The sequence below is a fragment of the Pinus tabuliformis genome, chromosome 8, assembly GCF_031772625.1.
Source record: "Pinus tabuliformis cultivar Carrire ecotype Pingquan chromosome 8, CPIR1, whole genome shotgun sequence".
Taxonomy (NCBI): domain Eukaryota; kingdom Viridiplantae; phylum Streptophyta; class Pinopsida; order Pinales; family Pinaceae; genus Pinus; species Pinus tabuliformis.
In genome coordinates this window covers 1,784,548,988-1,784,561,717 of record NC_142294.1, presented here as the reverse complement: position 1 = coordinate 1,784,561,717, position 12,730 = coordinate 1,784,548,988, and positions in this window count along the sequence as shown.

The following is a 12,730-nucleotide window of genomic DNA, read 5'->3' as shown; positions in this document are numbered from 1 at the left end:
CATTCTTAGACTTCAATGAACACTTATAATCAATAAATAACTTTATCAATGAAGACCAAGTAGAGGTCTAGTTGAAAAGTTTGTATTGATGTCTAGTTTGATAAAGAGTTGATCTCAGTATTCCCTGAAGGATGAAAATTAATTTGCACAAAATATACCTTGAGAGATTGAAAACTTCTCATTCCAAAGGATTGTATACACCTACTAATTAGTAGCATGTAAACCACCTTGGCATTGGAAGATGAAATGATAATGAACCAGATGTCTATGGTTGATGATATGGACATTTTCTTTGAGTCCTATAAAGTGGTGTCTTAATACTACAAGGATTATGATTAACTAAGATATGATGCAGAACTTTAGAAATATTGTAATTTTGATTTAATCTCCTACTAATTCTCTAATGAAGTTCCTCTTTGAGTCAAAGGGGTTTAAGAAAGGACATGTGTATGAACATAGGGCTACTCAAGCCAAGAAGATAAATAGTTTCCATGATAATATTTCTAAAGAAGTTATGGACCCTTTGAAAAGCTTAGCCATTAACCGTACTAATTCTGAAGAGGAACCTTTTAAGGTCACTTGTTGAGACAAATTATACATTGAATCATCTTGGTTCAAGTGTCTTGAGTTCAATTTTGGAAAAGGGAACTCAAAATGCTAAAAATGCTAAAGTTCCTCATCAGTCTCGGAGACTATATTTTTCTTAAATATCGAAGATGAATTATTACCACTGTTACAATGTACTTGAAAAAGCCATGGTACTTGACAGGCTACCTCATTTCCAGAATTGAAGATTGTCCTTACTAATTGTTTTGAAGAGACCGAGATACCTAGTTTGGAAAGGTTAAAGAGCAATCATCTCTGTGAACAAATTATATGGATAGAATATTTGCTAATAACTCTAAAGCTCACACCTCTCAAAGTTTGTTCTTAATGAAGCTAGTTCTCCTATAAGATGCTAATTGGAATATCATTTCTTGATTCTACTTACTATATTTGTCCTTTATGATTGATGGAGGATGTTGTTTCTTCACTTTTGTTAATATCAAGATGAAATATCCTAATGACACAATCGAATTCATTTTTGGACATTTCAATATGCGAATTTGCACATGAAATTTTTTTTTGGACTTACAAAAGATGAGTATTATAAAAGCTAGGGTTTGTAAATCCTAGAAGACTGGAAGTCTTGAATGTTAAAGCCCTAGGATTTGTGGATAAAACCCTAGAGCTAGGCCTAGATTAATGTTTTCGCTGAAAGAAGAAACCCTAGCTTATGCAAGGAAGGAATGGCATCATGCTAATGATGAGGACCAGGTTGATAAATTTACAAGATGGATGCAAGAAGACCAAGATCAAGAGCGGGCTGACATTTCCCTATAATCCTCTAAAGATAAGTACTTTATATTTTCTTTTACTTGATTATTATTACTTTTATTGTTTTACTATTAGTTACCCTCTTTTCTTTGTTTCTTTTGCTAGGTTGTAAGTGTTCTTCCATGGCCTCCTAGCAAGGATTGTAGGTACATAGTGAATGTTGCCAAGGATTTGGCAACAGATGGAAGTAATGGAAGAACAAAACAAGATTGTGACAAGAGGACTCTCCCATAATCATTGATTTTTGTTGATAGATATGGTAATAGATGAAATCCAAGCTCAAAAGGAATGGGCATATCAACAAGTTTGAAGTATACCTTGATTATGCCGAATGGAAATCAGTGGTGACTTCCAAATGGATCTGCAAGATCTAGCATACAACAAATGACAATGTAGGCATGTACAAAGTGAGTCTTAAGACTAGAAGGTTCTCCTAGTAAGAGGGATATGACCATGAAAAGACATTTTCTTCAATTGCCAAAAATTGAGGAAGAAGTGTACATGAAAGGCTTTGAATATCATGAAGGAGTCTATTGCTTGCAAATAGAAGATTGTACCTTGGATTTGGATTGATGGATCAAGGTTGATCCTATATGATTTGTTTATGACAAGAGCAGAAGGGCTGATTTGTTAGAGGGAGCAGTTGTGTTAGAAAGGTTTTCTTCCATAACAAAGAAGCAGTCAAGGAGTGTTGCTTTAGATTCAGAGGGAGTTGACCTCTCAGTGCGAGATGAAAGTCTTAGATTTGATGCATTACCTCCATGAATCATACTAATGAGATCCTTCAAAGATTTTTGGGATGATGCACTATCATTGAGGTTGTAAGGATAGATCGTTGATATGCTGCAATATCTGAAAAGAAGTAGTGGCAGAGGGAGCAACTAGGATTGCCACAACATAATATATTTAAGAAAGAGCACCCAATTAGGGTAACCGGAAAGTAGTCAATCAACTTATGTTTGAGCCAAGACATGTGACTTAACATATGTTAAAGTACCAACATGGTACAATTGGTTATGGCATAGCCAATTATGGTTTGAGATATGACTCAAACAATGAAGTATATCTCTAGGGACACACAAATTCAAATTAGGCAGAGAGTGTAGAAGACAAAAAGAATTCATCAGGATATTGCTTCAGTTTGAGCTCCGTTATGACTTTTTAGGTAAGAAGGAAGATTACAGAGGCCAAATATATATCACATATATTACAGCTTGGTTGGCGAGTTGAGTAGTATGGCTTCAGAAACTACTTACAGGATTGTTTGATCAAACGTAGGAGACGACCATGATAACAGGTCAAAGCATAGTGAGATATAATACCAAGACATGGTATAGAAGGAAGTAGTGTGGCTCTTGTACTATTCCATAGTCAAGCAGATTGCTAACAAAGCCTTAGTCCCAAGGTGAAGTTTGTATACTTCAAGGAGAAAGCCTTTCTTTCTTTATTGGGGGATTGAAATAATACCTATACCTACGATTCCACACATTAGGGGCCATCCGATCCGGCATAATGAATATTATTCCCTTATTGTTTCCATAAAATGGGACAATAGATTGCCTAGATACACATAGAAGAGCATCAGCAAGAACACATTAAGGTAGAAAACGTACAATAGGCAAAGATCAATGGAGAACATGGGGGAGAAAGAAAGAAAGTGGTAAGGCTTGAGAATGCTTCGCTCAATCATAGGGAGTGTTGATGTTGTTGCATCAAGGGGCAGACATTCTCCCTACGTTAGAATATAGACAAGTCAAAGTATTGATCGGGGACCACAAAATGTGGTTAGGGAGAATAGCTCAGAGATCATCAAGACCTGGAGTGATCCCTAGGTGGGTCAGTGAGTGCATTTAGCATCAGACATGAGAGTTACTATTCAATTAGCATGAAGGAATGGTAATAGCCTAGGTTTTCACCATAGGTCACAGGTGTTCACTAGGTTCCAAGTCACAACTTGTTGAGCATGATGTTGATGCACGATGCTTTCCATAGGTAGTGGAATGACACATCAACATAGCTAGCTCATTCAGGGACAAAAATTCTCCCTGTGTCAAGTATGTTGACTGGAATTAGGCAGAATGGTCTGATAGAGGACAGTCATTCTTCCCGCGTCAAGCATGTTGACCAAAATCAGAAAGAATGGTCCTAGAGGCCCAAACACTTAGTTGAGTGGGTGTCTTTCAGCGTCAAGCTCTAAGTACTCTCCAAATAGGTTGAGTGACCCTTTGAACATCATGACCTAGAGTGAGGCCTTTGGATTTGGGACCATATTACTCAATGGATTGAGCGTGTCCCTGGGGTTTCACCACAAGTCAAAGAGATTTACTAGGATGATGGTGAACTAAGACTAATCAGTATACCATGTGTCAGAGGCTCTAACCAGATTCATTGTTTCTAGTTGATGTTAATGATGCACCGTAGGTCAAAAGTATCGACCTGAATTATGGTCAAAGGTACTAACCAGAGTTATGGTGTGATCCAGGTGGATGTTGGTGGCCACCCACCTACCCCATTTGGACCCCCACAACTGTCTCTTTCAGTTTTTTTGTTTCCTTAATTATAGCACAGTTTACTATTTTTAGCAGTTTTTCAGGTCCTAAACTTCCGGAGCCGTTTTGAGGCCCTAAACGACATTTTTTGGGAAATCCACCGCAATGATTTTTTTGATAAAAATCATCTTCTCCGTCGTAGTCCTCGGAGAGATCTTTCCAACGGGCTATCATGCACGTCAAACGGAGATAGTACGACCAATTCGCGACCCCGGGAAGTTGATGTACCAACTTACCCAAAAGCGGGGCCCACAATTTGGTGTTTCATCTTCTAGGGTTAGGTTTTGGAATGTGAAGGGTTTTCCATTGTTCCTCAACAATAAATAGGCCCTCGAGCCTCATTGTAACACAGTTCGAAACAATTCAGAGGCATGTAGCCGACACATCTCTTCTGAGAGATAAGCTACCATCGCCCTAGCTGGGTTATTTCTATTTGTAAGCATATTTCAGTATTCTCCATTAATGAAATGAAGTATTATTTCCGCTGCATCTTTGTTTTTATGGTTATCGCATCTCTATATTTATGGTTATCTCTGTAATCTATTGCGTTCCTGCTTAAATCTTTTAGATCTTGGGGGCCTTCCCTCAAGATTCGGATCAGTGGTATCAGAGCGGTCTGCTTTTTCTCTGTTTTTCTTTGCATGTCCCCAACGAGGTCGGGATATAAGGAGTTAGGGCTTGAATTGGTCGAACCTTTGCAAGACCAGCCTCACAAATCTCGACGACCTCCCATGGCGGATGAGAAGAAAGACGAGGGGGCAGGAGATCCTATCAGAATCTTGCTCGAAGAAGCCCTCGAGCGGCAAAGGAACGCGATGATGGATAGCTTTGCGCAGATCCTTCAGCAGATACCTAGAGGCGATGCATCGACTTCCAACAGTTACTCTGGAAATGCCACACTGTTTAAGGTACAAGTTAATTTTGAAATCCCCATCTTTGAGGGTCAAATAGACGCAGATGTCGTAGATAAATGGTTAAATCTGCTCGATGAGTATTTTTTTGTTCATGAATTTTCAAGTCGGGAAAAGATTGTTTTCGCTCTTCTCAAAGCAGCCCCCCACGTCAAGGACTGGTGGGAAACCTACTGCGAACAGAAGGATGAAAGTACAGGCTCACTGTTTTCAGCCGCACCCACTTGGAATGACTTCCGGGATGCCATCAAGGAGCAGTACTACCCTGTCAAAAGCTATGAGGACAAATACATCAAATGGACCACACTGCGGCAGGGACGAGACCAAGATGTGCCGGAGTTCACAAACATTTTTCATACCCTTCGCACACAATTGGGTATCAAAGATTCTGAGCTGCATCTGGTACTCAAATACTGCGGCTGCCTACACAGATACATCCAGGAAGAGATGGAGTTCTTGAACATCTCCTCACTCGGCACAACATACCGATACGCTGTCAAAATCGAGCAAAAGTTCAAACAGAAGAAGCGAGACTTTGGATCTGCAAATCCAAAGCCCAAAGGACAAAGCCAAGGCGGGGTGACCCAAGACAACCCGTCAAAGCCGCAAGAAAAGAACAACACCACGAAGCCAAAGAAGGACATAGGAAAGTGGTGTGAGTTCCACAAGAGTCCCACTCATAACACAAGTGAGTGTCGGACCAAGCAGTCGTTGGTGGCCGAGTTGAAGGCTTCCGAATCAGATGCATGTTCCGACTCTGAGTCAGAACCCGACAAGGGGAATGACAAAGGGAAGCAGATCATTGATGCGGATCCCAGCGCCACTATTGCTACTGCCAAGATCCAGAAAAATGAGCCCGAAGATCCAGAGGAGGGGGAACGTCTTTTCCACTCACAGATGTGGGTGAAGGGTTCGCCGCTGCAATTCATTGTCGACAGTGGCAGCCAAAAGAACCTCATTTCAGCAGAGGTCGTGAAGCGGTTGGGCCTACCAACTACACCACACCCACAGCCGTACAGTATCGGTTGGCTTCACGAAGGACGAGATCTCAAAGTTCGCCAGCAGTGCCGCCTTCCCTACAGCATCAAGCCCTTCACAGACGAGGTATTGTGTGATGTTACACCTCTGGATGTTTGTGATGTATTATTAGGCCAGCCATACTTGTGGAGGCGACATGCTGTGTATGAGTCAAGGCCTCGCGCTGTCATCATTTCTTTGGATAATTCATTATACAGGATACCGGAGGCAGCCCCACCTACCGCCACCTCTTTGATCACTGCTAAGAAAGGCAGCAAGCTCATCTCACAGACCAGGAAATTTATTTTCTGTCTGGTTCGCTCCCAAAGTAAGGGGAATATCGTTGCTACATCCATGAACCCCGCGAAGGGTTCCTCCACGCAGCAGCAGCAACAGAGGGATACAGTCGTGACAGAACACAGGAACAACTTCTCCTTACCCGGAGGGGTACCACACAAGTTTCAGGTGGGTGACAAAGCTTGGTTACATTTGCAGAGGGAGCGCCTTGCCAAAACCCATCAGAAACTCAGACCACTTCGACATGGTCCTTACACCAGTAACAAGGCTACGGGAAACAATGCTTTGAAGCACAACATTCCTCCATTCCTTAACTTGCACCGAGTGTTCAAAGTGGACCATCGCCGACCATGCTCCCCATCATTTCTGGACACATCAGAGATTGCAGAACAGCTCACCAGAGACCCAGCTCAGCAGAAGCTTCCTCATCTCAGGGAGGAACTCAACGCAATGGGGACCATTGCTTCCTAAGGGGGGAGGAATGATCCAGGTGGATGTTGGTGGCCACCCACCTACCCCATTTGGACCCCCACAACTGTCTCTTTCAGTTTTTCTGTTTCCTTAATTATAGTACAGTTTACTATTTTTAGCATTTTTTTGGGTCCTAAACTTCCGGAGCCGTTTTGAGGCCCTAAACGACGTTTTTTGGGAAATCCAGCGCCAGCGTAGTCCTCGGAGAGATCTTTCCAACGGGCTATCATGCACGTCAAACGGAGATAGTACGACCAATTCGCAACCCCGGGAAGTTGATGTACCAACTTACCCAAAAGCGGGGCCCACAATTTGGCGTTTCATCTTCTAGGGTTAGGTTTTGGAATGTGAAGGGTTTTCCATTGTTCCTCAACAATAAATAGGCCCTCAAGCCTCATTGTAACACAGTTCGAAACAGTTCAGAGGCATGTAGCCAACACATCTCTTCTCAGAGATAAGCTACCATCGCCCTAGCTGGGTTATTTCTATTTGTAAGCATATTTCAGTATTCTCCATTAATGAAATGAAGTATTATTTCCACTGCATCTCTGTTTTTATGGTTATCGCATCTCTGTATTTATGGTTATCTCTGTAATCTATTGCGTTCCTGCTTAAATCTTTTAGATCTTGGGGGCCTTCCCTCAAGATTCAGATCATGGTGACTGGCTCATGTTGTTGATTTACCATGGGTTAGAGTTTTGACCAAGATTATGGTAATTGAATGATGATAATGCTAATGACGAATTGTCATAACTTTTTCTAAGAGAAATTTGTCAACAAGAGAACATTTGGATAGTCATTATGAATACCTCCCTAGCTAAAAGGGAGTGTTGAATTTCGTAGCTATGGTTGGTCTTCATAATTAATAATTTAGCCGTTGCAATATATATATATATATTGAAAATACATTTTTCATGTCAGTTTCAAAAGAAAGAATTTTTAATTTTTTAAATTTGAATTTTTTATCCAAAAGTATCAAATCAACCTTCCTAGTGTCAAGTTAGCCCAGCTTGAAGGGACACACCAATTCGACCCTTTCAACATCCATATATTGGCATTCATTCTCTCTAATTTTGGCATCTAATTTCGGATCATGTGAGGCTTATTTGATATCACAAGAAGGACGAAGGTTAAAAGAATTATCTAAGAAAAATACATGGACAAAAACTGAGGTTAAACGGAGGGACAAAATCTAAGAAAGATTGAAATTTTTGAGGCACAAGAAGACCAAATTATAAAGCTATCAAGTGCACTTTGACCAAGTGCGACTAGGGATATGTTACCAGTCAGTTTGACTTAATGCTTGACTTTAAGAATTAGATGTATCTCTTTTGACATTAATAATTTCTCTAAAGAAAAGGTTATTGAGTTTTTCCCCGATGTGGGTTTTCCCAGGGTAAAATTATTTTCTCTTTTGTTTGGTTGTCTCTATGATCTTAGTGGCATTTTGTTTCTACTGTTGAGAGATCTTTTGTGCAATTGTTTTATGATGAATTTGAATACGAGAAAAGATTGATGTAAAAAATCATAAGTAATTATCAGTGAGAAGATCCTGTGAAAAATCAACACCATGAGATGCCACCATAAAGAGTCCAACTAGAAATTTAATTTGTTCGTGTGTAAATTGGATTTCACAACGATGAAATTTCCTTATCATAATGATTTGACTTTACATCTAGAAGTCACTAGTCTCATGCTCTTATGGACTTATGCTCATTAGTAGAGCTAAGATATTCTACTTGCAACTATGTTCTACTCAACATATCTTCCATTCAACTTAAAAATTACAAATACTCATTCATTGAAACATTCACTCCACCACATGAAATGGTCATAAAATTATGGCACACCAATAATTAAATCTTTCCCCATAGTTAAATATTAATTACAATGGAATACCACTCACTATATAAGAATTACCAACATAAACAAGCATTGACATAACACAATCAAATACTAGCTCAAGCTTCAGAACACTCTTTTCACTATTTAACAATCCATCGAGAGTAACAAAAGGCCTTTCCCTTCTCTGCTCAGTGGTGCCCCAAGAAACCCTTCTATGACATTTAATTACTTGATTTCATCATTAGCATAAGCATGTATCCATACAATGCAATCATCTAAAAATGCCATAATGTCATCCAATGTGATTTACCATGACAAGTTGAATGGCTCAACCAATACCTTTACACATCACCCTTTCACTTGCCCTACACTTTTTTAGTCATATGGACAATAACCTCTTCACTGAAACACCACTTTTTTCTACCCATATGGACACTAACCTCTTCACCTAAACACCACATTTATATGTCCTTCCTTCGTCAAACAATCCATTAGGAATACTAGAAAACCTTTCATTTCTATGATAAAGGATGCCTTGGGAAGCTTGTCCTACTCTTTTATTTTCACAATGTTGAAAAGAAGGTTTTAGTTATTAATGTAAGTAGGGATATCATTGTTTACCTATGTAGTGATATAGGACCTTCCCAAGTCCAACAATGACATAACTTCACATATCATTCAAATTCATAACATGAGTATAAATATTCATTTAGTGTGGTTAACACCTCTTAACTAGCTTAATAATGACATACTATCATATGAATGCATTTAAAGATTCTAGACGATATTCACATATACGAGGCTTCTTACCTTTACCACACCCTTACCCAAATATAAATCATATATATGCATTTAGGTGCTCAAACAAACATATCAATTAAGATAGGGAATCATACCTAAAGGAAGCACACACAATATTGGCAATAATTTTAAAATTTATGACTGCCATTATCATCATTGATATTACGTAACCAGTTAATGTCTCATGGGAAATTACAAGATCCCTTCATCGACCTCTCAATAAGAATACCCGTATCCTTTTTCATGAGGTTGATAGTCATGGTTAGCTACATCATCAACATCAACCATTCATGGTTTTATAACAAAACAACCATATAAGACATCATGCCATACTTTCAAGAGGCTAATAGTCATGGTTAGCTACATCATCAACATCAACCATTCATGGTTTTATAACAAAACAACCATATAAGACATCATGCCATAATTATGCATATAACAACATGCCAATATTAATCAACATGCAATACCACATTGTGCATACCACACATACACTGAAGCATATCTTCATGCACATCCAACCACATATTATCCCTCAACATGTTTACCAGTTCAATTGCATATCTTGCATTTCAACAACATCACTATGCCTTACTCATTTATACATAGTATCATTTTCAATATTGAGAAATATAAACAACATAACCAGAGATAAATTTAAGGAAATATCCCTTTCAATCCCTCAACATAGCATAGAATCACCATAATTAATATATTCAATGGACTCATTACCATCCACGCAACAATTAGCCATAATATTCTCACCCAAGAAGCAATATTTAGATTTAGAGAAGTTTAAGGAAATCTCCCTTCCAATCCTTCAACATAGCATGGAACTCATCATAGCTAATATATCCAATGGACTCATTACCATCCACCCAACAATTAGCTATGATATTCTCACCCAAGCAGCAATACTTAATTTTAGAGAAGTTTAAGGAAATCTCCCTTCCAATCCCTCAACATAGCATGGAACTCATCATAACTAATATACTCAATGAACTCATTACCATACACATAGCTATGATATTCTCAGCCAAGTAGAAATATTTAGTTCATTCACGTAAAACTATATTTTCTAGTTAAAAACATACAATTTTACCATACAAACAAAAAAGTTTAAGGTGAAAACATCATCCTCGTTATCAAATTATCTCCTTGCTGGCCATGTGCATTGCAACCATTTCTTGACATCATGTAGCTCACATTTTCCTTGTCGCTCAAGTGTATTGAAATCATTTCTTGACATCTTGTGGCTCTCTCGATGCCTTGCCCAACTTTGAAACTTACTCTCCATTCTTCAAAAAGTTCTGAACCAAGTTCTCAGAAGTAGCTTTGGCTTTCTACGTGTTTATAAAATTCTTGATGAGTTTAGATCTTGCAGTTTCCCTGTTTAGATCTCATAGTGTAGGTAGTCTTGAGATTCTTGGAAACTTTAGAGGTATTAACATTTGGTAGCATTCTTCAATTAAGGCACATGTTACCTTAATCATTATATGACACAATGGGCCTCGAAGTTGGTGACACACTTTTTTTTCATATATTTCCATAGAAGAAGTTGAGTGTTGAGTTATACGATATATATGCTTCTCAGATGTGCCTTTGGATTTCTATGAGCTTCTTGGATGAGTTAGTTCTTACATTTCCCTATTTCCCTATCTAGGTCTTAGAGTGTTGACCTTTAGCAACGTTCTTCAAATAGGGAGTATGTTACCTTAACCATTGAATGTCATAATGGCCCTTGAAGTTAGTGACAAGGAGTGGAAGTTGTGGCTTTCTATGTGCTTCTTGGATGAGTCTAGTTCTTGTATTTCCCTATTTCCCTATCTAGGTCTTTAGGGCGTTTAGATTCTTGAAACTGAAAAGGTATTGACCTTTCGCAGCGTTCTTCAAATGGGGAGTATGTTACCTTAAACACTGAATGTCATAATGGCCCTTGGAAGTTAGTGACAAGGAGTGCCCTAAAGTTCCCAACACCACTCGTATTCTTGAAAATATCTCCAACAAACAATATTACACCCACCATTTTTGGAGCACTCCCTACAAGCTCCCAAAAGAGGCCAAGGATATGATAAGTACAAGCTCCCTAACTCTCTGGGTTAGTACCCATGCTACTTTGATTAAAAAAAAATGAAATTTAAAGAAAGATACTATTCTTTGAAAATGTTAAATTGCATTTGAGAATGATTTAGTTTAAGATTGTTTAAGAAAGCTTCAATTTGTTTAAAAAAGCTTTAATTACAGATTTCTGGCCATGTTAAATTGCCTTTCCAAGAACACAGTTTTCTCCTACATCTAAGCATAAAATTACAAAACCAACTCCCACTGAAATGGACATATTAAACTCAAGTCTTATAAGCGTTCATGTAGATGCAGTTTTATTAGATTAAATAAGTTGATGTCGTTCTATTGGATGAAATAAGTTGGCTTTCGCTTAATAAGCCTGCAAACTACCTAGAAACTAATTACCATACTGCTACATAAAGGGAAAATGTTAGGAATCGAAAACAACAACACTAAACATGAGAGAATTTTAAAGCCCCTTTGTTCCACGAGGCTAGGTGCTAGAGTAGAAGTGCAAAGCTCTTAATTTACAACATTTGTGCCATGCTAAGCAAATCCAAAATCAACAAAGATTACAAAGCTGATTTCTCCTAACAACATTGGGATGTTGAGCATCCTCCAATGTGACGGGCTATATAATTTCTTTCAATGGTAACTACTAAATGGTACCACTCGTATTTTAATTAACAGATTAATTGGCCACATGGAATCAAATGAAAACTTTTGAGATAGCTCATTGTATTTTAATGATGAAAAGCTTTCAATAGAGTAATTGGCCACATGGAGTTAAATGAAAACTTTTCGAGATAATCTTATGAAGTTAAAAACTGGACATATTCCCTCCTCCCATCAAATTTTCTTTCTAAAGAATTTTGAAAACTCTCGAGATAATCTTATGAAGTTAAAAACTGGACATATTAACTCCTTCCATCAAAATTCATTTCCAAAGAATTTTGAAAAGGGACAAATCATGATATTATTATTTATTTTTTATTATTTTTTTAAATTAGGTTAAGTTTATGCCTAGGCTAACCATATAGTATGATCATTATTTTTTATTATTTTTGTAAACTAGGTTGAGACTTATAATATGATCATTTAATTTTTATTATTTTTCCAATTATTGAAAAATGATCTACCACTAGTAAAATACTGTCACCTAGATCATGATATATAATACTATGAGCTAGATCATGTTAATATTAATATCATGTGCCAACTTTTTCAGTTATTCTATAACATTATCATATCCACTCTTTATATATTTATTTGTATATCTTATTATTAATTAAATATAAATAGCATATAAGTTACGGTGCTCTTTTTAATTCCTAATCTGCATATCTCATTTCTTTAATGGGAATGAAGGTGACATTGAAACCTCAATAGTGGCTTGAA